Source organism: Macrobrachium nipponense, chromosome 37 (assembly GCF_015104395.2).
Source record: "Macrobrachium nipponense isolate FS-2020 chromosome 37, ASM1510439v2, whole genome shotgun sequence".
NCBI classification, from domain to species: domain Eukaryota; kingdom Metazoa; phylum Arthropoda; class Malacostraca; order Decapoda; family Palaemonidae; genus Macrobrachium; species Macrobrachium nipponense.
Window position 1 is genome coordinate 31,160,173 of NC_061097.1, and position 24,980 is coordinate 31,185,152.

The 24,980-nt window shown below is 46.6% G+C and overlaps 1 protein-coding gene across 1 annotated transcript in view; it reads right to left on the reverse strand.

Annotated features, from left to right (window-relative positions):
- LOC135209078 (zinc finger protein 813-like) overlaps nt 1-22,235 on the reverse strand; it is a 33,553-nt gene extending 11,318 nt beyond the window's left edge. Inside the window, exon 1 of the mRNA XM_064241666.1 lies at nt 22,076-22,235. The gene's annotated coding sequence lies outside the window, so the exon portion shown is untranslated. The remainder of the gene's footprint in view (nt 1-22,075) is intronic.
- Between the last annotated feature and the right edge of the window lie 2,745 nt (nt 22,236-24,980).

Here is a 24,980-nt window from a genome sequence, read left to right on the forward strand (position 1 = left end):
TGGAAGAGGACAGCTTCTTCGACCTGCACCAGCTTCTGAAAACTTCCCACTTCGATTGGTACACTCGCCTAGTAGATGATCTGCGGGCTCTAGCAATTGCGCTTGCTGCCTGGCGAGAAAACCCTCTCGCTCTGACAAATCTTTCGATAGTCGAAAGGCAGTCAGAGCAAGAGCGGGAAGGTTTTGATGGTACCTCTCGAAGTGGGGTTGTTTGAGCAGATCTATTCTGTTTGGAAGAGATCTGGGGAAGTCCACTGTCCACTCCATCACCTCTGTGAACCAAATCTGAGATGGCCAATACGGAGCAATCAGAGTCATTTTGGTTCCTTCGGATGCACGAATTTTCTGACTACTTCCCCCAGTATCTTGAACGGGGAAAAGCGTAAACTCTAGCCCTGACCAGTCCAGAAGAAAGGCGTCTGTTGCATAAGCCCTGGGATCTTCCACTAGGGCACAAAATGTGTCTATCCTTTTGGAGAGGAATGTGGCGAAAAGATCTATTTGAGGCTTCCCCCAAAGGTACCAAAGGCTCTGACAGACTTCTGAGTGGAGTGTCCATTCTGTGGGAAGGACCTGGAACCTCCTGCTCAGTCTGTCCGCTCTCACATTCCTCTCCCCTTGGACAAACCTCGTTAGAAGAACTACCTTCCTTTGGTTCGCCCAAATCAACAGATCTCTTGCCAGCTCGTACAGAGCGAAAGAGTGAGTCCCTCCTTGTTTCTTGACATAAGCCAGAGCGGTCGTATTGTCTGAGTTTATCTGTACGACCTTGCCTCTGACTATGTGTTCGAAGCTCTTTAGCGCAAGGTGAATTGCTAAAAGCTCCTTGCAATTTATGTGCCATGACACCTGTTCTGCCGACCAGGTGCCTGACACTTCTTTGGATCCCAATGTTGCACCCCAGCCCGACTCCGGACGCGTCTGAGAACAATGTCAGGCTTGGGTTCCGTACTTGCAGGGATACTCCTTTGTTTTCTTTTAAGGGAATCAACCACCACTTTAAATGATTTTTTATTGCTCCGAGATTGGAAACGTGTCCAAGAGCTGTCCTGTCTTCCAACTCCAACTTCTTCTCAGGAAGAACTGAAGCGGACGAAAGATGTAGTCCTTCCTAGGGGAAAGAACTTGTTCCGAGCGAGGAAAGGGTCCCCCAAAAGGCTCAGCCCATTATCCTCGCTGAAGTGCGCTCTTTCCCTAAGAAGTTCGATACTGTGGCACAGCCTTTCCTTATTCTCTCTTGAGAGGGAAAAACTCCGAAAACCCCGAGAATCCATCTGAATCCCCAGATAAACCACGTTCTGGCTGGGGATCATCTGAGACTTCTCGAGGTTCACGATCAATCCCAATGATTTTGTCAATTCCAGTGTTGTTGACAGGTCCTCCAAACACTGCTTTTGAGACCTGGCTCTGATGAGCCAGTCGTCCAGGTACAGGGAGACGTTTATCCTTTCAAATGTAAATGTCTTGATACATTTTTCATCACGTCCGTGAAGACTTGAGGAGCCGTGGAAAGGCCGAAACACAGGGCCCTGAACTGATAGATTCTTCCCTCGAACATAAATCGAAGGTACTTCCTCGACGAATGGTGGATTGGGATGTGGAAATATGCGTCCTGAAGGTCTAGGGACGCCATCCAATCTCCTTGACGCAGTGCTGCAAGGACTGAAGCAGACGTTTCCATGCTGAACTTCTGTTACGAATTTGTTCAGCGCACTTACATCCAGTACCGGTCTCCATCCCCCCAAGGCTTTTGCTACAAGAAACAAGCGATTGTAAAACCCCAGGGAGCTGCAATCCAGCACCAGCTCTATTGCTCTTTTGTCATCTGTTCCACCATCTGACGAAGAGTATCCATCAGAACAGGGTCCTTGTATCTGGCGGACAGTTCCCTCGGTGATGTTGTCAAGGGAGGAATGTCCTTTAATGGGATGTAATAACCCTTCTTGATGATTGACATCGTCCAAGGATTCGATCCTATGTCTTCCCAGGCTTTCGCAAAGAAATGTAACCTGGCTCCTACAGGTGTCTGGAGGATCGATTTCTCACTTTCCCTTCTTAAAGGGACGGAAGGAAGACCTGCCCCTTTTCTCGGTTGACTTCCTTCTGGCGATAGATCTAGCTGGAAGGCCTCCTCGAAAGGGCTGCTGCTGAGCTGGACGAGCCACTTTCTTTTCCTCACTGGCCACAGGCCTATTTTTCCTTGAGGATTGTCTAAGGAGATCCTGGTGGCCTTTTCAGTCCAGTGAATGGGCAATATCCTTCACCAACTGCGAGGGAAAAAGATGTTCTGAGAGAGGCGCAAACAATAAGGCGGATCTTTGCGAAGGAGAGACGGCCTTCGTGAGGAAAGCACTGTGAACCGCCCTCTTCTTTAAAACTCCTGCACCAAAGAGGGAGCATACTTCCGCCGATCCATCCTGAACCGCCTTATCAATGCATGTGAGGATGCTATCTAGGGTTTCTGGGTCCAGTTGTTCCTTTTCATGAGACTTCTTGGCAAGAACCCCAAGGGACCAATCTAAGAAGTTAAAAACTTCTAGTGTGAAAAAGCCCTTTGAGGAGGTGGTCCGTTTCCGAAAGACCCCATTGTTTTACTTTTGCTGAATTCCAAGGCGTGTTCCTTCTCGATGAGTCTACTAAACTCGAGAAGTCTGACTCAGCTGAAACGGACAGAGACAATCCCATATTTTCTCTCGTTTCGTTACCAAATGCCTCTCCTCCCTGTAAGTTTAGCGGGAGGCATACAAAAAACTGTCCTTCCTAACTCCTTCTTCTTCTTGAACCAGGAGTCAAGAGATTGTAGCGCCCTCCTCATAGATATAGCAGGCTTCATTTTTAGGAAAGAGGAAGACTTGTGCGTTTTCGTGCTCGAAAACAGAGAGCGTGGAGAAGGAGGAGCGGCTGGCGTTAAAGAGTCTCCATATTCTTCCAAGAGAAGGGACGAAAGAACTTTGTAATTAGAAAATCCTTCCTTCATTTCATCCCCCGAGGCAATCTTCTGGGCTTTCCATAGGGCTCGGAAGGAGAAGGCTTCCCTCTTTCTTCTGTTTCCTCCCTTACTCCTCTTCCTTTCTGAAGAAGCACTCCTAATTGGAGAGGGACTAAGAGTTACTCTCTCTTTGCTAAAAGATTGACGCTTGGATGACTCCTGTCGGATGTCAGGCTCTTCATGCAGGGAATGCGCCTGGCGTACGGCAGGAGTATCTCGCCTGGAAGGAGTAACGTGTTTGGAATACTCCTGGCGCTTGGCAGGCGCAACGCGCTTCGAATACTCCTGGCTTCTGGTAGGCGCATCTTGTTCCGAATACTCCTGGCGCCTGGGAGGAGTATTAAGTTCAGAATACTCCTGGCGCCTGGAGGATATAAAGTTCGGAATACTCCTGGCGCCTGGGAGGAGTATTAAGTTCAGAATACTCCTGGGCGCCTGGGAGGAGTATAAAGTTCGGAATACTCCTGGCGCCTGGAAGGAGTATCGAGGTCCGAAGACTCCTGGCGCCTGGCAGGAGTATGTCGCTCCAAATACTCCTCCTTGGAATGCGTATGGTGTTTAGTAGGAGTATCGATCATGGTAGGCGCTTTTCGTTTAACAAGCGCTCTACTCCTAACAGGATCTTCTTCTTCAGTTAACTCTTGGCGCTTGGTTGAAGATCTTGAACGTTGTACTGAATACTCTGGCTCTTTGCGCCTACTCGGAGCCTGGCTCCTGGCTGGAGCCAAACTCTTGACAGGAGTAACTTCCTTTCTTACTTCTCTCCTGTCTAACGCACCGTTCCCGCCGGAGATGGTCGCCTGTGCGACACCTCCCCCGGAAGGCTCGTTGCGCGTGACAGGGGATCAGTATTTAGATCTTTTAATAGGAAGCCTATCATCCTTCTTACGAGTAGGCTCCTTATAAAGAACTCCTACCAACGAGGCTAGTTGTTCCTGCATATTCAATAAAATTTTCCTGGTTGAGGAATCCTTCGAATCAGGAGAGGGAGATCTGGAAGGCGCTCTAGGATCTCCTCCAGACCCAGAGTCTGATTGTTTTCTAGCCTTCTTTATTACCGAAGGCGCTCCTTCTTCAGAGAAGCGCTCGGGACTAGAATTGAGCTCATGTTCTTTCATACTCCTCTTCAGCGGACGGGAAAGTTTCGACTCCTTCCATCCTCTTCTTGGAGAGGGCGAACTAGAAGACGAAAAGCACTCTTGAAGGACGCTTTTCCTATAGCGGTCCTTGGCAGTTTGTGATATGATAGATCCTGCCGAAGGGACGCCTGATCGTTGGGGATTCTCCACAACCCCCGTACGGCTTTCGACTTTCCTTCTCCTCCGGGCCAGGGAGCTTGGAAGAGGTCTAGGCCTGGGAGCGTCGCAGAGACGACCAGACGCCCCCTCCACTACACTGGGGACACTAATATCACTAGCGAAACCACATTCACTTTCCTTACCTTCCAATGCTGCCATTTTTTCCTGCATTTTCTGAAGGGAAGCTCTGAGTTCCGCAATTTCCGAAGCAGAACTAGAGGGATTAGCAATTTGTGAACGGGCTGAAACAGAATGGGCATGATTATCAGAGGAAGAAGCTACAGAACTAGACAGTAAATCACGAGATGTAGACATTCTGCGGGTTTTGTAAACCGCCTTCCTCTCTCTATCTTTCTCTAACTTCTTCAAGTAAGAAGTTAGATTCTTCCACTCTTGCGCACTCAGTTTCTCACACTCGTTACACGTATTCTCAATCGAGCATTCAACCATTCTACAACCACTGCATGTAGTGTGAGGATCTACCGAAGCTTTCGGAATCCTCACCTTACAGCCCTCATTCACACACACTCTGAAACTAACACTAGAGTCAGACATATTCACGAATTCCAAAACCAAGTCCAAAAAACAGTCCACGATAGCGAATGCCAAACAACGATCCAAGTACGTCACCAAATATCAGCGAGAGATGATCAAAAGCGTTGTGAAAAAAGAATTCTAGTCAGGAGGAAGTAACAACAATGTTGATACCACCGGCGACAGAGAGAATCTGATTAGAAAACGGGAATGGTTCCTAGTCCTGCCACCCAGAGCAGGGCGGTAGATCACCTGACCTACCTGTAGCGAGTGCCGCGAATTTGAATTTCTGTCGGGGACGACGGGGACGACGGAGTCGATAGCTATGTATATATCTGACAGGTAAGTTGAATGTATGAAATGTAGGTTTCATATTGACACATGAAGACGTCTTGGTAGTCTTCGCCGTAGAAAACAAGGAGGGAGAGGGAGGAGCAACAGCCGAAAGGGAATCTCCAAACTCTTGCAAGAGGAGGTCGGTCAGTCTCTTGTAAGAGGAAACCGAAGAATCCTTGGGCAAATCTTCGTCAGTACCACCTTGGTCCTCTTCAGAAGAATGACGTTTCGAAGAGCGGCTGCCTGGAGGGGAGCTCTTCCTAGGAGAGCGCCTACTAGGGGAGCGCCAACCCTAAGTCTGTGTCAACGGGAGAGCACCTGGTAGGAGAAAAGCGCCTGTCAGGCTCTTGGCGCCAGCCAGGCTCCTGGTGCCTGTCAGGCTCTTGGCGCCTGCCAGGCACTTGGCGCCTGCCATGGGGAGAAATGCTCTCCGATGAAGAGCGCCTACCAGACGTGTAGCGCCTACAAGGCTCTGTGCGCCTGTCCAGACGAGAGCGACTACTTGGGGAAGAGCGCCTACTCGGTGAAAGTCTCTTATTGATTACTTGGCGCCTACTAGGCTCTTGGCGCCTACTCGCTTCTCTGTGTCTGTCAGGAGGCGAGAGTGTCTCTGGCGAAGAGCGAACTTCTGGAGAAAAACGTCTACTAGGCTCCAAGCGCCTGTCCAGAGGAGAGCGGCTTCCAGGCGAAGAGCACCTACCACACTCCTGGAAACTACTAGGATCCTGGCGCCTGTCAAGCTCTTGACGCTTGCTAGGAGTAGAACGGATCCTCGGCGAATAGCGCCTACTAGAAGCGAACCGATCCTCCTGTTCCTCTTGTTTAAATCTAGAAGAGCGGCTACCCGGAGAAGATTGCCTGTCATGTTCTTTGCGCCTGTCAGGCTCTTGATGCCTGCTGGAGGGAGAGGAGCGCCTGCTCGGAGAGCGATCTCCGAAGCTTTCTTGAATGAAGGAAGCGCGGCTGCGAGGCTCTTGAAACCTTCCTGCAGGAGGCGAGAAATCCAAAGTGTCTTTCTTCGACTTCTTCACCGGGAGCGAGACGTCCTTCCGACGGTGACTCCCTACTAAGGAGTCAGCCAGAGCTGATATCTGCGCCTGCAGACCCGCCAAGATGTGCGCTGGCGATCTCTCGAACGCTTCGACTGGAGAAGAGGCCCGAGAGCGGAAAGGAGAAGAGGGTTCTTGAGATCTCCTGGTTCTCTTGCGCTCTATCTATGGCTCTTCAGAGAAGGATTCGGGGCTGGAAGGAAGGGCGCAAGGTTGCTTCCAGGCTCTCTTGAGAGGGCGAGAGGTTTCTGAGGCACTCCATCTGCACTTAGGAGAGGGCGACGAAGATGAAGAGAAACACTGGCGCAAAACCGCCTTCTTGGCTCGATATAAGGCAGCCTGGGAACGAGCAACAGGATCTGCCGAGGGGACGCCTGACCGGTGGGGGTTCTCCCTAACCTTCCTGCGGCTGTTGACTTTCCTCCTCCACTGGGTCTGGGAGTCTGGAAGAGGTCTAGGCCTGGAAGTGTTAGTGAGCCGGTCAGTCGCACCCTCCACTGCACTAGGGGCACTGCACTGTTCACTGGCACTGTCACTCTTACCTTCATGAGAGCGTATTTTGCTCTCCATGCTCCTAATCGTGGCTCTCATGGAAGCCACCTCCGAACGCGAATCTTCTGGTTCGATGCTGGGAGCAGGGGCTGAAACTGGAGAAGGAACTACATCTACGGTAGGGTTCTCAACATCAAGCTCGCTAATTCGCGATCTACTAGAGCTCCTAGAAGAAGCCTTACGGACCCTATCCTTCTCTAACTTCCTTAAGTAGGAAGAAAGAGACTTCCATCCATCCTCATCCAACCTTTCACACTCTTTACACGGGTTATTGAAAGAACATTCATTCCCTCTACAACCCATACACACACTATGAGGATCTACAGATGCTTTAGGAAGCCTCACCTTGCATTCACTCACCGAACATGCTCTAAAAACAAGATTTCTTAATCTCAGAATCAGCCATTATAAGAAAAAATCCAAAGAATATTCCAAAACCAATCCAAAGTAGCGTATGCCAAGCCAATGGACAAAGGGTACTTCACCAAAAAGTCAATCCAAATAATCGTTGGCAACGAGAATAAATCCACTATCGAGAGGACTTAACAACAAGTGTTGTCAAGCCGGGCGACAGAGAAAATCTGACAAGAAAGGAGGATTGGTTCTTACACCCGCCACCCAGCGGCGGGTAAGGTAGATCACCTGACCTACCTGTCGCGTGTGCCGCGAGTTTTAAATTCTGTCGTGACATCAGAGACGTAAGCTAAGTATATATCTGACAGGAAAGCTCATGTACAAAATGTATATTTTCTAACCATACAAACCTGAGGTCCTTTACATTAGGAATTACTTTACAGCAAAGCTGGAATACGGCCGTTAAAACTCTTGAACAAGATGGTTAGGCAGTAACTACCATCCGGAAGGCAGGGAGAACTGCCTGCCTGGATGTAAACACTCTACTTTCTTTTCAGCCCAGGTTTCAGATTGACAGGTGGCATGAGGTGGGCATTAATGTAAAGGATCTCAGGTTTGTATATTTAGTTAAAATATAAATCTTCATAATAAAATTTATTATTTGGATACTGACCCTACTGTTAAATTAGCTATATCTCCCCTCGATTAGGAGAGTTGGCATTAAAAAAAAAAAAAAATTGAATGGCTGCCTGGATGACTGTCTAGTTTACCTGTTCTCCAGCAGGTGTGTTTCGAATGTTTTAGCTCTTGTCAGAATTCTACTTGACAGCCCACTAAGTTGTGGGGAGGCTGGGTGGGTCTACTTTAACAGTAGGTAAGTATCCAAATTATAAATTTTATTATGAAAATTTATATTATTTGAGATGAATCTTACCTACTGTTAAATTAGCTGATTCCCACATTAAGAAGAGGATGGTGGGTAGTGCAGCTGGACAAAATTCCACTCAGTCTTTCAAGCTAAAGGTTTCTTATACGAAACCCAAAACATTCTCACCTGATCTAAAATCCTTGGTGGATTTTACTACCACCAGAAGTTGGATTCCATTCAGGGAGCAAGGCTCTCATACGTATGCAGCAAAGAGTAGCCTTGCGGAGAAAACCACTTTGATATGACAATTTGTCCAAAATTGCATTTTTCCTAACTATACAAACCTGAGGTCCTTTTATAATAGGAAGGTACTAGCGGCAGCTGGATAGGTCGTAAGCTTTCGAACAAGGGGTTCGGTAGTTAACTGCTTGTCCGACAGGCGCGCGCGCGCGACTGGGAGGTAAACAAATCACTTTTGCTTTTGGCCCAAGCAAAAACTGCAGAGTGAGGGGTGGCATGAGGTGGGACTATGTGTAAAAGGACCTCAGGTTTGTATAGTTAGGAAAAATGCAATTTTGGACAAATTGTCATTTGTTCCGACACGGCATACAAACCTTCGGTCCTTTTACAATAGGAAGACTCACTTCTTGGTGGGAGGAATCTGAGTCTTTTGTGAACAGACTGGTGTTCGCCCAACCTTGGAATGCCTCCCTGGTCGTAAGAGCGAGGGAGGGATCCAAGCCTCTGTCCGATTGATCGGGGTGTGCACCGCAGGATCAATGGTCAGACCTCTGGACCAGTACTAAGAGAGAGCAGCGTATCTCTTGCGTACCAGCAAACAAGAACAAGTTCCTATTTGCAAGAGGCAACATAAAGTTATGGTTTGTCTCTTGTTGGCATCCACTTCCCCCCCCCTTGTAGGAGGAAGTGGTGGATATTCGCTCCCATCCCTAGTGAAAGGGATAGGATGGGGCTCTGTCGAGTAGCTCACCTGCATCTCGTCCTTATCCAGCAAGGTGATGACCGTATCCTCTACCCACAGGTAGAGGGGAGAAAAAGATAGGAAGAGAAGCCAGTCACTCTCTCATTCACTTATCTATTCTTTACAGTCACACCAGGACTCGATGCCGTTCAGCCTGCTAGGGTCTGGGTTAGCTACACAACGTGTTGAGCAGCCACCACGGGTCCCAAGGAAAACGATCCAAGGACCTGTGGGCAATATCCAAAAGGTAGAAGGAGGTGCCAGTGGTCTGGTTGTACCAGACCCCTGCCTTCAGTACCTGCGCCACGGAGAAGTTCTTGTGTAACTCGAGGAGTGTACTTCTAGGTCATCTTGGTGCAGACGAAGAATCTTCAACACAGCCTGGGATGTCGAGTTTCTTCAGAAAGCGCGGTCGCGCTTTCACAGGACAAAGCAGCATCTCCTTCGCATCGAAGGCGGTGAAGTCCATTAGGGAGGGGATTGTGAAGGACTCTAACCGATCGTCAGGAACCGAAGGGTTCTGAGTCTTCGCTACGAAGTCGGTACGAAATCGAGCGTCACGAATCCCCATCCCCTGTATGCTTGACTTCGCAGGAAAAGTCATGCAATTACCTCAGAGGAAAAGAAGGGAATGGTCGTATGACCTATCCCTCTTCTCGACTTCGTGATGTCCTGTACCCATACTGGTCTATCCGTCTGCAGCGAAGTGTCTCACATTCTCCTATCCCCATGCAGTGAAGTTCTTCTTCTCGGTAGTGGATAGGACACCGACACTCAATGGTGGGTGTCGATGGTATGGGTACTGTGACAAGCCGTTAGGACGAAGAAAAGACTGTTATGGAACAACCGAACTAAGTCCACAGCGAAGTTCGTAACTGACTTGGGCGCTCTGACAGCTGCCGACTGACTGCGTTCGGTAGAGGCAAGTTGTCCAAGCACCCGAGCAAGTCACGTGACCTTCGCCTTAAAAGGGTTATGCCAAGAGACTAAACAAATAATTTGTTCGTCACCGATGCCAGAAGGCGAGGTGATGATTCTCTTAAGGCATGTGCCCAACAGGCGAAAGTCAATTGCCTTCTAGAGACTGAGGTCCCTGATGGCAAGATATCTCATAGTATAGTTGATTCTCAGCTAAGGAGAAACAACACTATGTGTCATTGAAGACGAAGGTGTACAGAAAATGCAACCTACGTCTTCACAGCTGAACCGAGAGAAGGATTCTCAAGATTCTGAACCTGTGCTACAAAGACTGAGAACGCTAACCGCTATTCATTGCTGTCCGGTGAGGATCGTAGTTGCAATAAAAGCGGAGCGCTTTTCAGTAATGAAGACAGGGAAATACTGCATGAAGAACTGCTTCTCATGGGCTGAACATTTGGAAGTAGAGCTGTCAGGTCGGAGAGTAGGCGATGTCTTCTGACACATCTGTTAATTCGGGGCGAACAATGAATAATTGCACACCTACGAATACGAGATATTTTGAAGACAAACTCAGATGTCTGCAAAAATCATTCGCATTATCGCGGTGAGATGCAGCGGGAGACTAGTACAGACTTCTGTTACCGTGCGGTAAACAGAAAGATGAAAGAGTCCAAGAGATATCTCTGTTGAAAATTCTCGCAATGGTCGAAGCGATGAAATCGAGCGTCACAGCAGTAGATGGTCCTTCATTATTGCGAGAATCCCCGTTAATCAGAGACCTAAGTCCATGATTGTTGGGTAGAGATACGGTTCGGTAGTCAATCAAACCAGGGGAGAGAGAGACGTAACCGACCGTGCATCTCCGAGACCTAGCTTATACTGAGCTGCTATCTGGCAGTTCAATACGCAGTAGCTCTCGGTGACTCGTCATCCTGAGTTGCCAGTTAATCCCTTCCACGAAGGAAGCGTTCGGCTAGAACCATCGAGCATAAAGAATACGCTCGAGCAATTATATTTAAAAAAAACGAAACGGATTTCGTTAAATACAAAAGCTGATTTGGTGTTGTCGTGACAATACCAAGTATCTAAAATCGAAACTGATAAATGCTGGGAGGTTGCAGGCAACCCCGAGTTGCAGTTCAATTAAGATACAATTCGTCTCGGTCACAAACCGTAGAGTTAACTACGGTATGCGCCTACCCCCCGGACAATTCAACTGTTAAAAGAATCATGTCGCGAGGGTAATATACGTAGTATATTTGTAGGTTCTGTACCACGACCTCCATCCTAAATTCTTTTCCCCTCAAGGAATGAGAATAAGGATTGGAGATCGACCGCTTGTTCTCTAGTCAAGAGAATGAAGGAGAAGTCTTTCCCAAAGGAAAGCTTCAATGGTGAACAGAATACCGAAGACGATAGTTCAAGCCAAACTGGAAGTTCCCGTCCGCTCTTCTCTATTCCAGGTTAATCGCCTACTGTGAGATACTCTTCTTTCAGCAGCAGTCTTCTTCCAAATGCTAGAAATTACAGGAATTCGAGCATAAGCGAGGTTCCCGATTATCGTGTAACAATTATCGGGGATTCTCGCTCACTTTGGACCGTGGTCTCGCCTAAGTGTTTGGAGATCGTAAAAAACTCGAACACTCTTGAATGCGCTAGAAATTCCGTAGAATTCTAAGCACTCTGCAAAACCCCCACCGAATTCGTCAAACGATATCGGCTGGTGGTCCTCTCGATTCCCGTAGAAATCGGAAAGGGGAAGGGGCAGGATCCCTCCTCAACGACCGGGGCTTACGTCAGGGGGGTAGGACCCGAAGGTCCCCCCGGTAGCGCAGCCCCTAACGTGGGATCTTACAGAGAAATCTCTGTAGGATCCCTCCCCTTTCCCTCGTAGCCGTAAGGAGAGGGGGAATGGGGGAGGAATTGGATACTGGCTCGCCTTCCCAGCGGAACTAGCAGTTGGAGAAGAAAAGGAGCAGCCGCCTTCCGCCTCTCAGAGCCTGGGAAAACGTATCGTCAGGAGAAAAACGTTTTCCCCGAGGAGGGTTACGAACTCATACTGTAGGTAAGGGTCTGTTGCCGCCACTGTGAACGTCGTCTGGGTGGGGCTGATCGACACCGTGGCAGGAGAGAGCCGATCCCCCCACCGTCCTCCGATCATTCCAGTCCTCGTCGAGGTCGAAACCTCTCAGGAGGACCGAAGGGGTATTCAAATACGGTGTTCCGAAGACACGTAGAAACACCTCTGTCGCAGTAGAGGAGGTGAAGTAGCTTGTTCGACCGGCCAGAACTGAGAGAGCCTTCTTGTCCGGAGACGAGAGACTACCTGGTTCAACACAGTTGGCAAGCTCCGATCGCGGCAGACCCACCGTCGATTTGGGTTCCCTCTCGGGCCCCAAAACGACTCGAGCCGAGACGTGGCTCTGCGGGTGGGAGCGGTGATCCTTCCCCGAGGTCGTTGTGCTGACGAATCAGCGCCATAACCTCGGCAAAGTTCCTCTGGATCTCGGAAGTCACAGCATCTTGCAGAGTAGGACCGTTAAGCCCTTCGAACAAGAGCATATTCCGAGAACCTTCCTCCTAAGAAGGGGGGAACAGCGACAGCCCTCTCGGTCTTCTCCATCCACTTGCATACGTCCTGGCCGGTCCAAGAACCGTGCCTGGGCACGTAGGGCGTCGTGGTGGGATCATGAGGGGCACACCCTCACGATCACTCCTCAATACCTCGCTCCTCCCGGTGTAACACGAGGAGGTTGAAGGTACGGGAAGAGGCAGACCTGACGCTCCCTCCTCGCTCGCTGGCAGAACCAGCAGGTTTGGAGGGCTGCAGGCGATTGTCAACCCGCGGTGGCGATCGAGCTGCAGGCCTGGTCGAACCGTCTCGCTGTGGAGAACGGCTGGACTGAGCACAGCGGCCCCGATCTCGAGTGTCAGAAGAGCTGGTGCTGGTTGCCGTACCCGATCGCTCTCTGTGAGAGCGACGGTCAGGCGACCTGCAGGCTCCACTGTCACAGTGAGACCGGTGCTTGTCCTCACGGCACGGCACGTCATGTCGCTGGTTCCAGCCTTGGCTGGCACCGGCGAACGGGGGACCATCTTCCCAGCCTCAGCCCGTGGCCGGTCCGTGGACCGTCACGTCATCCCGGGTAGCCAGCTGGTCGCCGCGAGAGCGAGAGCTGGTCTGGTGAGAGTCGCGTGAGCGGCTGTCACCAGTCTTCCGCTCCGTGCCATGAACCTAACGCTGAGCGGGCTCAGAGGTCTGGTTCCTGGCTGCATGGTCGCTGGTAGGCAAACCGTACACTCGGTACACCAACACATAGAAATACCCTCACCTCGGAACGAGAGGCCGAGACGGACCCTGATGCAGTGGCAGAACCACTGACACCAGGCGAGGACTAGTACCGGTGTTAGCCGGTACCCCTCTGGTCCCCGTAGTCCCTTCTTCCTTGCGGGGAAGAAGAGACGGGCCCCGCTCCCGAAAGGAGCAGGAGGACCAGCGGAAGGAACCCTCCGTCCCACCCGAGGTGAGACGGGTCCGAGAAGCTCCGAGGGAGACTTCTTAGGAGGGAGGAGGCAACCTTCTTCTTCCTCGGCTGTGAAGCCTTAGAAGTCGAAGGGGAAGAGGCGGCAGCCGACGACGATGAAGAAGATGAAGAAGATGAAGACGACGACGACGACACCTTCCTCCTCTTCTTCGTCAGCTTCCTCAGGACAGACGTAAGATCTGCCATCCAGGGCGGAGCCGGGGCTGCTGTAGCCGAAGCCACAGGGCCCGGACGCACCTGTACAGACAGACCAAAGTCTGGGGTAGTACCACCACGAACAGGGACGACCGTCAGCAGGTATGGGCATCTCAGGAACAGCAGGCACAGCCAGCACAGCATCGGCAGGGACAGCCAGCGCAGCAACGGCAGGGACAGCCAGCGCAGCAACTGCATGGACAGTCAGTACAGAATCGGCAGGTACGGCAGGCAGCACCGGAAACACAGGAGGTGGAGCAGCAGCCAGCAACATCCTGGTACCGGCGGCAGGTCCAGGGGCGAGCTCTAGGGCAGCGGAAGTGTGGTCACGGCAGCGCAGCAACCACGAGCGGCGGCGGCACGCACCCCTCTCGGTACGGCGAACGGCACTTCACAGCGGCTGTAGGCAAGACTGTTACCACGTGAGGCGAGTACACCAGGTGAAGGGGGACGTCGTCACCTGGAGTCGATATCGTTGTCGTGGTCACCACTCCATGGGTGACCGCAGCAGGCCCAGACATAGAACCGCCGCCCCTGGACACTAGGCACGCCCTGCAAATCGAAGGACGCCCATACCTCACCAAGGTCCACCCTCGTGGCAATAGCACCTGCGGAAATAACAGTAGTAGTGATTAGTGGGGGGGAAGTCCCTTCGCGTGGGGGCCGGGGGGGTGAGCCCCACACCGAACGAGCGGAAGACCCCGAATACAATTGTACATCGGGCACCGAGCGCCCTCCCCCGCGCTCGACGATCGGGCGAGGAGAAGAACCCAGATAACCTCCCCCCCGAAGGGGAAGGGCCATCTGTGGAGCTGAGCGGGGGGGGGGGGGGGATCTCTCTCTCTCTCTCGTTCCCCACCCCCGCACAGCACCCATGTACCCAACAATAATAATAAGAGCCCGAGAGCAATCGTGCCCTCGGCACCCGATGCAAGGGCATAAGTATCATTCCCTGACTGAGGCGAACTTGAACCAAATATATTGATACAATCAATAAATAAAAGGAATAACATGAAAAGAATCTTGCATTACGATTCACTTCACAATGAATAAGGGCTCGGAGCGAGCGCATTTGCGCCCTCGGTACCGAGCGCCAGGGTAAAAGGATCCATTCCCGATTATGAACGGAAACCTTGATCCATAATGAATTGATGCAATCAAAATATATATGAAAAATGAAAAAGAATACTGTGCTTGCAATTTCACTTCATACAAAATAAAAAGGGGAAGGATCAATTCCCGGGAAATAGCGGAAACATTGATCCAAGTAAACAATGCAATCTCAATAAAATATGAAAATGAAAAAGAACTGCACTTGCGATTTCACTTCATTCAAATAAAAAGGGGAAAGGATCAATTTCCGGGTAAGAGCGGAAACTGATCCAAAATGAGTATTGCTACAATCAAAATAAATATATTGAAAATGAAAAAAAGAATACTGTACTTGGACGATTCCAACTTCCATACAGAATAAGTTTCCGTGCCGAGCGCATTCGCTCGGCAACGAGCATACAGGTCAAAAAAAATATAAATGAAAAGGGCACTTACTTACGATTTTCATCTACACATTTCCAACCAAAATATAAGCTCGGAGCGAGCGCTCTCCCGCCCTCGGCACCGAGCATACACAATACGAGGATCATTTCTGGGAAAAATGAATTCCCGCACTTACGCCCTTCAGACCCGGCACTCGGGTAATCGGAGGGCGTGGAGAAACCAAGATCCTTTAATTCACAATTGAATTCAATGGAAATAAATATGAAATGATTGTAGCTACTTACAATTCAGTTTCACTAGATAAATAGAAAAAGAAAAACACAACCATGCGAAAAGCAACGACGATTGAAGCGGGCAGGAGAGCGATGATACACGTCTACACGCCAGCAGGCCAAAAGCAAAAGTGGTTTGTTTACCTCCCAGTCGCGCGCGCGCGCCTGTCGGACAAGCAGTTAACTACCGAACCCCTTGTTCGAAAGCTTACGACCTATCCAGCTGCCGCTAGTACCTTCCTATTGTAAAAGGACCGAAGGTTTGTATGCCGTGTCAGAACAATCAGCCAGCATGAAACGCAAGCGGTATGAGGGACCCCTGTGCCTGGGTCCAAAAGCCCCATCAAACGACAGTCAATTAAAATGAATACCTTTACAATATAAAGGTACGCTCCTATACAAAATTTGTACCTTCACGCTCCCCAAAATATTAAAACACCGGGATTTAAACAAAAGAGCCTAAAGAATAGCTCTTTTTCGGTTCAGGAAAAGACTACCCACTACTAGTAGCGGATTAAGGGCTTTACTGTTTTCAAACACAATTCTGTATACTTAAGATAGTGATTGGGCAAAAACTGAATTGTACTTCTACGTGACACATCAATCCTATTCTGAAGTAGAATATATGGAGCTAGTTCTCATACACTAGCCTATCCATATGTCACAGAGGACCCTGTGTTTCTTGACAAAGTTTCTAAAAATCATAACACAAAAGGTTAACTTTGCCTCTTCCAGGCCTAACCTTCACAAATACATTCTAGGTTTTCTAAAAACACAAAACAAAAGTTAACTTTGCCTCAAGTTTAACCATTGGCAGAGGCATTATAAGTTTCTAAGAATCCCAACACAAAAGGTTAACTTTGCCTCTTCCAGCAACACACAGACCACTGCTTCTGACCCCAGGCCATGGCAGTTTTAAATTAAGGACAGATCCTATGATAACTTGAAAATCTTATTATTGGGAAGGGACATTCTAACCTCTCCAAGCAGTTAAAGAGATGCCTACGTCAATGGAACTGTATGGAATTGTGCAGTAGAGTTGATTTCTTCTCAACGGAAGAATGAGACATCTACCAAGAGCATTGGAAATTCTGAAAAATTTTGCCCTGAGGCTACAAGGGCTCTACAGGAGACTAAGCAATTCTTGAACATGAAATTGCTCAATAGAATTCAGAGTAGATACAAGGGGCAGGCCTGAGTCTGAATTAGGCAAAATTTAAGGAAACATCCACTGCTCAAGCCTGAGGGCCAACAAAGTAATAGTAATCATTCGGCTGTCCCTGTTCATCTACATGCTGGGAAGCTAAATGAGTGTTCCTTAAATCCACCCAAGTACCAAACTTATGGATGTCAGGGCCCTTGTAGGCAGTTGTTCTTCCTGAATCCCCAACTGCTAAAACACTGTCCTTCCACAGGATGGATGATCAAACCAATATGTTGTTTCATTTCACTCAAAGCAGCAAACTTCCCACAAAGACTTTGTTTCTGACCGGGAATAAACCTGCTAAGCATCCTGATGTCTTTCCACTGGCCTGACATCTAAAAAGTTTTACCAGGTGTAGTTGACCATTCCGTTGCATGACACTAGTTAAACTCTGTGTTGCATGACAAGAGGGAAAAGACCAAAACTTGGACTTAGGTTTAAGAACCAAATGGACGATTCCTGGTTAAAGTGTCCCCCCTACAGTCGCGGAGCCACAGTTGGTTCTGGATTACTTACAAATTTAATTAACGTTATTTGTAAGGCGTAATTCTTACACTGAAACCATACATTATTTGAGCATGATTATCTAAAAATAACCCATAAGGCCATGTTTCCTAATGAGGAAAAGCCCTTACCATATAGGAAGTTTCTTTCCGGTCTAAAATCTTCAAGCAGCACATGCCTATTCATCTTGACTGACAAGCATGCATAATTAAATATCATCCCCATAGATAAGAATGGGGATATAAAAATTAACAATATAGTGCATAGAAATTGGGCCAGAAGAAGCAACAGGTCCTTGGCCTTTGGAATACTGTTGACAGAGTGGGCTAACTTGAATAACTGATTCAGTAGAAGTGTCTTGCTCCTAAAGTCGACACCATCTACCAATGGGCAACAAGTCACTAACATAACTTACAGAGGGCTGCACACAAACCCAAACAAAGTGCACAGAACAGCAATACCTTCTAGTAAAATCCCTTTGAAGGAACTTGCATGATTTTGAATGTATGGTAAGTGGAATGAATACATTCTGTATGTGTACCACAAGTCTGACCATTCTTTGGAAAGGCACTAAAACCATGCTAAAAAACCAATACTTGGGCAGACACTTACTGTTATTCAGTCTCCAAATGTCCAAGAATATCTCCAATTACTTATGGGTGTCTTCCTAAAGAATTACCATTGGACCATCATTCCCTCTATATACAATCTCCTACTAAAAGAGACTTATGAGAGATCTCTGCTGAAGACAAGGGAAGCTATAAGAAGGAGAATATACCAGTGGAGGACAATCACAAAGAATCACAACTGGCCTTCACCGTCTCCACTCTATCCCTAATGAAAGGGATAGGATGGGGCTTGGTCGAGTAGCTCACCTGCATCGTATCCTGCTCCAGCGTAGTGACGACCGCGTCCCTCTGCCCACAGGTAGAGGGGGAGAAAAAGATGGGGAAGAGAAGCCAGTCACACTCTCATTCACTCATCCATTCATGCAGTCACACTAGGATGCGATGCTGTTCTGTCTGCTCAGGTGCTGGGTAAGCTACACAACGTGTTGAGCAGCCACCACAAGTCCCAAGAAAAAAGTGTCCAAGGACCTGTGGGCAATATCCTGAAGGTAGAAGGAGGTGAAGGTGGTCTGGTTAGACCAGACCCCTGCCTTCAGGACCTACGTAACGGAGAAGTTCTTGCGGAACGCAAAGGAAGGACCAATACCTCTGACTTCGTAGGCTCTCGGACGAAGGGTACGGATGTCGTCGCTACCATCAGCTTTGTACGCCCTCCTAATCACCTCACGCAGCCAGAAAGAAAGTGTTCTTGGATACTTCTTTCTTGGTCACCCCGGTGCTAACGAAGAGGCGTCGACACTCAGGCCTGAGGTGCCGAGTTCTCTTCAGATAGCACCGTAACGCCCTCACAGGACAAAGCAGCATCCCATCCGTATCGTTGTCGGTGAAGTCCATTAGGGAGGGGATTGTGAAAGACTCAAACCGGTCGTCAGGGACCGAAGGATTCTGAGTCTTAGCTAAGAAGTTCGGGACGAAAACGAGCGTCACAGATCCCCATCCCCTGGTATGCTTGACATTGAAGGAAAGACCATGCAGTTCCCCTACTCTCTTTGCTGATGCCAGGGCCAGCAAGAAGAGGGTCTTGAGGGTCAGATCCCTGTCTGACGACTCTCGGAGTAGCTCGAAGGGCCTTCGAGTCAGACTCCTAAGGACGAGAGTCACATCCCACCTGGAGGGCCTGAGTTCCCTAGGTGGTACACAGCTGCAGAGGACTGTCTGACGTACCCAGCTATCTCTGTTGCTGCTCAGCGAGAAAAGCCTCTCTCTCGCAAGAGATGGTGGATAACAGCCAGCCGTGAAGATGTAGAGACTGGACTGCCTGGTGGTACTGTTCTACATGTGGCTGGACGAGAAGTTGTGCCAAGAGGGAATCTCTCTCGGTGCTTCTGCAAGCAGAGCCAGCAGGTCTGGGTACCAAATGGCCGCCAGGATCATCCTGAGATTCGGGGTGGCCAGCACTTCGCTGATCACCTTGCGAATCAGGCAGAACAGGGGAAAGGCGTACACGAAGAGGTTGTCCCACGGGTGTTGAAGAGCATCCTCTGCAGCTGCCCATGGGTCCGGCACAGCTGAGAAGAAAACCTGAAGTTTCCTGTTGTGCCGGGTGGCGAACAGATCCACTACTGGACGCCCCCACAGGTTGAAGATCCTTTCTGCCACGTCTGGGTGTAGGGACCATTCGGTCCCTATCACCTGATCCTGACGGCTGAGCTTGTCTGCTACTACATTCCTCTTGCCTGGAATGTAGCGGGCTGACAGCTCTATTGAAAGGGTGGGCCACGGCCCACTCGTGCACCTGCAGCGTCAATTGGTGCAACGGGAGGGACACTAGGCCCCCGTTTGTTGACGTATGCCACTACCGTGGTGTTGTTGCACATCAACACCACCGAGTGTCCCATCAAGCGGTCCTGAAACTCTTGGAGAGCGAGGACATTGATGTGAAGGTGCTTGTCGTGATGGTCCCACACTCCTGCAGCCAGCAACTCCTCCAGGTGTGCGCCCCATCCCTCGGTAGACGCGTTTGAAAACAGCAACATCTCAAGGGGGGGAGTGCGGAGAGGCACTCCTCTTAAGAGGTTCCTGTCGTCCAGCCACCAGGCTAGGTCCTACCTCACCTCCTCTGTGAAGGACACGGGGAAGTACGGTGGGTCTCCTGCCAATGACCAACTCTCCTTTAGTCTCCACTGAAGAGACCGCAGGTGAAGACGCCCGTGAGGGACTAACTTCTCAAGTGACGACAGGTGGCCGATCGACTTGCCACCGCTGAGCTGACTGTTCCTGCCAAGACAGGAACTGGTCGGCTGCCTCCCTGAATCTGCTGATCCGCGAGTCCGCGGGGAAGACTCACCCTGCTACCGTGTCGATCAGCATACCCAGGTACTTCATCCTCTGCTTGGGCTCGAGGTTGGACTTCTCGAAGTTCACCACGATCCCCAGATTGCAGCAGAACTCGAGAAGTCGATCCCTGTCCCGTAGCAACTGTTTGGCAACTGTCTAGAGTGAAAAATGAAGAAAAAATTTAATGCAAATAAAATATGAACCATGCACTTAAGCTTAAAGCATTTTTTCACATCTTCCTGACTGTTATACTGTACCTTTCAAGAATAAACACACTTGACATCTGAAAACGTGGCATTTTTGGGAAAAGCTTAACTGCAGCATGTGGAAGTTGCAAAGTACAAGGACAGGCAATAATCCTAGATTTTCACTACATACTGTAATGAATTTTATTCATGATGTACGCCACGTTTCGCTGTATTTGTCACACAGGCATCTACATTTGGATTAACAGCCCATAAGCAATATGCATCACATGTCATGCTGAAACCAAAAACCTTACCCTTTGTTTGTACTAGAGTAAAAAAGAATAATGACGAAATATTTGCTAGATTTTCTAGAATAACCATTTTTTTCTATCATTATTATTATGTATTATCATTCTTCTTCCAAAGATGAACCCTATTCATACAGAATTAGCTCACAGGGGCCACTGACTTGAAATCCCAGCTTCCAAAGAGTATGACCTTCATCTGAAGGAAGTTACGATATTAAGAGGAAAAAAAAGTAACCAAAATAAATGGATGAAAATTAACAGTATACGCTGTATAATGAAAATTCACCTAAATTTTCATAAAAAGCCAAGTGTTTGAAATGTAAATTTACAAGATGTCCACCACAAAGTGCTGAACTCCATTCAGGGAGCAACCTAACAGGTGAAGCCAGGATTTCCCCTTCAGCACCAATGGGGAAAAGGAAATAATTCACCACCTGAAAACACTGATGCAGGGGAAATTTCTAAAACAATCCAACCCCAGGAAAGGGAAACAAACATACAAGGAGAATGTCTCTGGGCAGCAAAAGCTAAACAAATGCATGCCCTAGAAATTATGATGCTGTTCTCCTACAACTAGCATACAAAAAGATAAAAACCATTCATTCAATAAAATAAATATCCTACAAGACTAACAATAAAGAAAAGGTTAACATTTAAAGCCCCGTTACTAACAGAGCAGTAAAGGAGACGTGTTCACTTTACATGGCTTAAAAAAGTGAGGGTAAGTAGCCATGAGCATGAGGAATAACCCTCGCACACCTGTAAATCATTTATTAACAAGGTTCAATGAACAAAGGAGCTCAGCTCATGCTGAAGGATGATCCTACATAAATGACGAAGGTTAGCGTTCTTGTAGAAACAAAGGATTTTCGACCGGAGTCATTTAAAAACATTGATTTCTTTTCTTTTGACCTTAAGAAACAATCAAACTATTCAAGTTTGATGAATCATAATAAATTATGATAGTATTTTGTCAAATACCACTTATATTTACAAAACTGAAGGCTGTAGTGCTAAAATACTAGCCAGCATAAGAAGTCATTCTGGACCAGATCTCATTAACATTATCAGATTTCCCCTTGCCCTGGTTGCTTGCTGGCCATGCCAACCAAATGGGCAGTATTACAGTATTTAGATGAATATAACACTGGTAGATGACTCAAAATTTTAATGTTCTTTGTACCTTAAATGATGACTCATTGAAAATTTCTAAGTTGAAAAATTTTGTAGGAAGCTTTATCCGAACCTAGACAATTCACATCAGTTTTTATCATATAGTGTTCACTGTACTGTTTTGCCTACCCATTAATTTATATTTGTATATACATTTCAAGATTCACTCCAGTTTGCCATCCAATAAAGATTACATATTCTCTTAGCTATCAGAATTGTAATATCTCCTTTAGACTCGAGAATGTTACAGAGCAACAACAAATCTATCGCAAATAAACTGTGATGTTTCTTAACCAATACTCTTTTTCACGCTAAGATTTAGATTTCCAAAAATTTAATTTGTCTCCTTTCAACTCATTCTCCTTCGTATAAATCACTGAATTCATTATAGAATGCTCACCTGACTGGTAAATCGACATTAGTGTTCATAGGATTTGTCCCATGAAATTCCTCAGTGCATTCATGGAACACGGTTCGTTGTGGATGACATTCTGACTTCAAATTTCACACCATTCCTCAAGAAACTTCACTTGCATTTGATGATGTCAGCTGATATTGTCTATAAAAAAAAGAAAAAATATACTTATTAATTGAGTATGTAATCAGTGATAAACCATCATTAGGATTAGTTAGGACACATTTAACTGCAATTGCTGTCATACACACTCGCTAGAATAATACCAACTAAGGAATTTGAGACATCCATTTATGAAATAATTCCATCAGTTGGCTGTGTCTGTAGCAGACATTTGCTGGAACATATCAAACATTTCTGACATTCATTATGGTACAAATAAGTAGTTTAACCCTTAGATTGCGTCAATATGCATTTGGAATTTTCCCCCTGGGTGCGTAAAACTTCATAAAAAAATGAAAATTCTCCAATTGCCTTCATATACCTCGTTACAAGAACAGGACCCATATTTCCATATCTGGCATTATTTTTTCTTAAAAAAATGTGATTAAAGTCCTGAAAAAAATAATGTTTTTTTAGAAAAAAAAAAAAACAAATGGTAAAAAAAACAAAAGCAAAAAAAAAAACCTTTGGAGTGCATAATATATACGTACATAATTCTTGACCCAGCATTTCGTTTGGGTAGCTACAACTAAAGAAAGGGCATGTGGATTGAATTTGCAACCATTTCTTGATAAATAACTATACAAAAACATTTTTTCTTCGGTAAAATAGGTACCTTTTACTTATCGCTTTTTTGAGATTTTGTAGTGTTGAAAGAAACTGGAAAAGAATTTGCTATATATTATTTTATACAGTTCAATTTTTATTATATGAAAATAACAGAGAGAACCTTTTATATATGATATAAAGACAGGAATGAAATTGAAAAGTATTTAGTGCATTATATATGAAAAAAAAATCTCTTCTCAAACGAAATGGGTATTTTCATTTAGGAAACTTTTAAAACAAAACTTAAGCTATCCACTGTTTTTGTATAGCTTTTTACATTCACAGGTCTTTTTGTACTTGCTTACAATTTTTATTTACATTTTGAAGTATAGCAAAATGCACAAAAGGTGGTTGTGGTTTGTTAGGACAGGGTTTTTTCAGAGTGAAATGTCGTTTGTCTCCTTTTGCACGCCCTGCCCTTTTTTCTTTTCAAGCAGCAGTCAGTACTTATAATGCAAACAATACAATCAGGCATTGATTTTTTGTTTACAAATTGAGTAATGAAATGCCTGCCTGTGAGCCGTTTTGATTAATTGTGATTCCAGTCTCCTCTTACCGATTCAGTGGCCTTTTTGAATAACCTTCCAACAAACCATTTATAAAACCATGTAAACTGGTACAAGATCAGAGTTACTGTTTGATCAGTGGTAACTAACCATTGATCAAATGGTAACTCTGTTCACACTTTTCCAGGCTGAAGACTAAGCTAACGTACACAGCAAGCATAGGCTACATAGTTGTGTGTGTAATACAAAAACAATTAAAACAATCATTATCTTAGATAAAAATGTAAAACTAGAGCGGAAAACCAAAAGTAATCTAACCTACACAACTGTGCATGTGAAGCAAAAGCAAGATAGGAAATGCAAGAAAAAATAATAATGACTGGTGTTATGAGTTTAACTTGCAATGCTCAGTCTGTACTAACTTTTCAACACTCCAAATAAACTGGCTAAATACCAATAGTACTATTTATCATGTACAAAACAATGTCACACAAAGCCTTTAGCCCTCTAAAATACATGTTTTCCTTTCACAAACAATGTCCACAAAGCCTAGCCCTCCTATACATTTTTTCCTTTCCCAAACATTGTTCACGAATCCTACGCCTACCTAAACACTGGCATGTATGTCTCGACTAGAACATATGAATTTATAGCAAATAAATGAACAAAATACAAGTCATCTCTTGCCCAGCTGGGTGTAAACATAGAGTGATTTTGTTATTATGTTTTGGGACGCCACCAATAGATGGTGTTAGATATTGCCATCAGGTTTTCTATGATTGTAAATCAAAGAAAATGGACCAGTAATTTTAAGGGTAAACATTTTTCTATGGTGGTAAACCAGTGTCGATACTCTCCCTTCTAAAACAAGTGTCTGTCGTCGCTCAGGGGCGACAGCCGTACTCTAAGGGTTAAACATACCAGCATCCCTTATATCTGACAATTATGAGGAACCACAGTTGGGGAACAATGTTTCCTTGTGGGGTAATATAAAAAATAAATGAAATAAGGTTTATTTTAACATCACCATGATAGTCTATAGTATTTGCAAGTTCTGATTCTGATGAAGTTCACTGGACGTTTCTTAATTTTTTACTATTTCAAACTATAATCATGTTCCAGAGTTGACATGATTGTTCCCTAACATGATCTTTACATGTCTGATGTTCATTTCAGCAGGAAATTAGTGAGCTAATATCTTACACTTATGGGGGATCACAATGGGAAACCAATGTTTATGGGTGGGGGAAAAATATATAAGTGAAAATGATATTGTTATGATACAATAAAGTTTGTTCATACTTACCTGGCAGATATATATATAGCTGTATTTTCTGAAGTCCGACAGAATTTAAAAAACTTCCGACACACGCAGTGGTCGGCCAGGTGGTTAGTACCCATTCCCGCCGCTGGGAGGCGGGTATCAGGAACCATTCCCATTTTCTATTCATAATTTTTATTTCCACTGTCCCCTGAGGGGAGGTGGGTGGGTACTTGATTATATATATCTGCCAGGTAAGTATGAACAAACTTTATTGTATCATAACAATATCATTTTGTTCATGAAACTTACCTGTCAGATATATATATAGCTGAATCCCACCGTTGGAGGT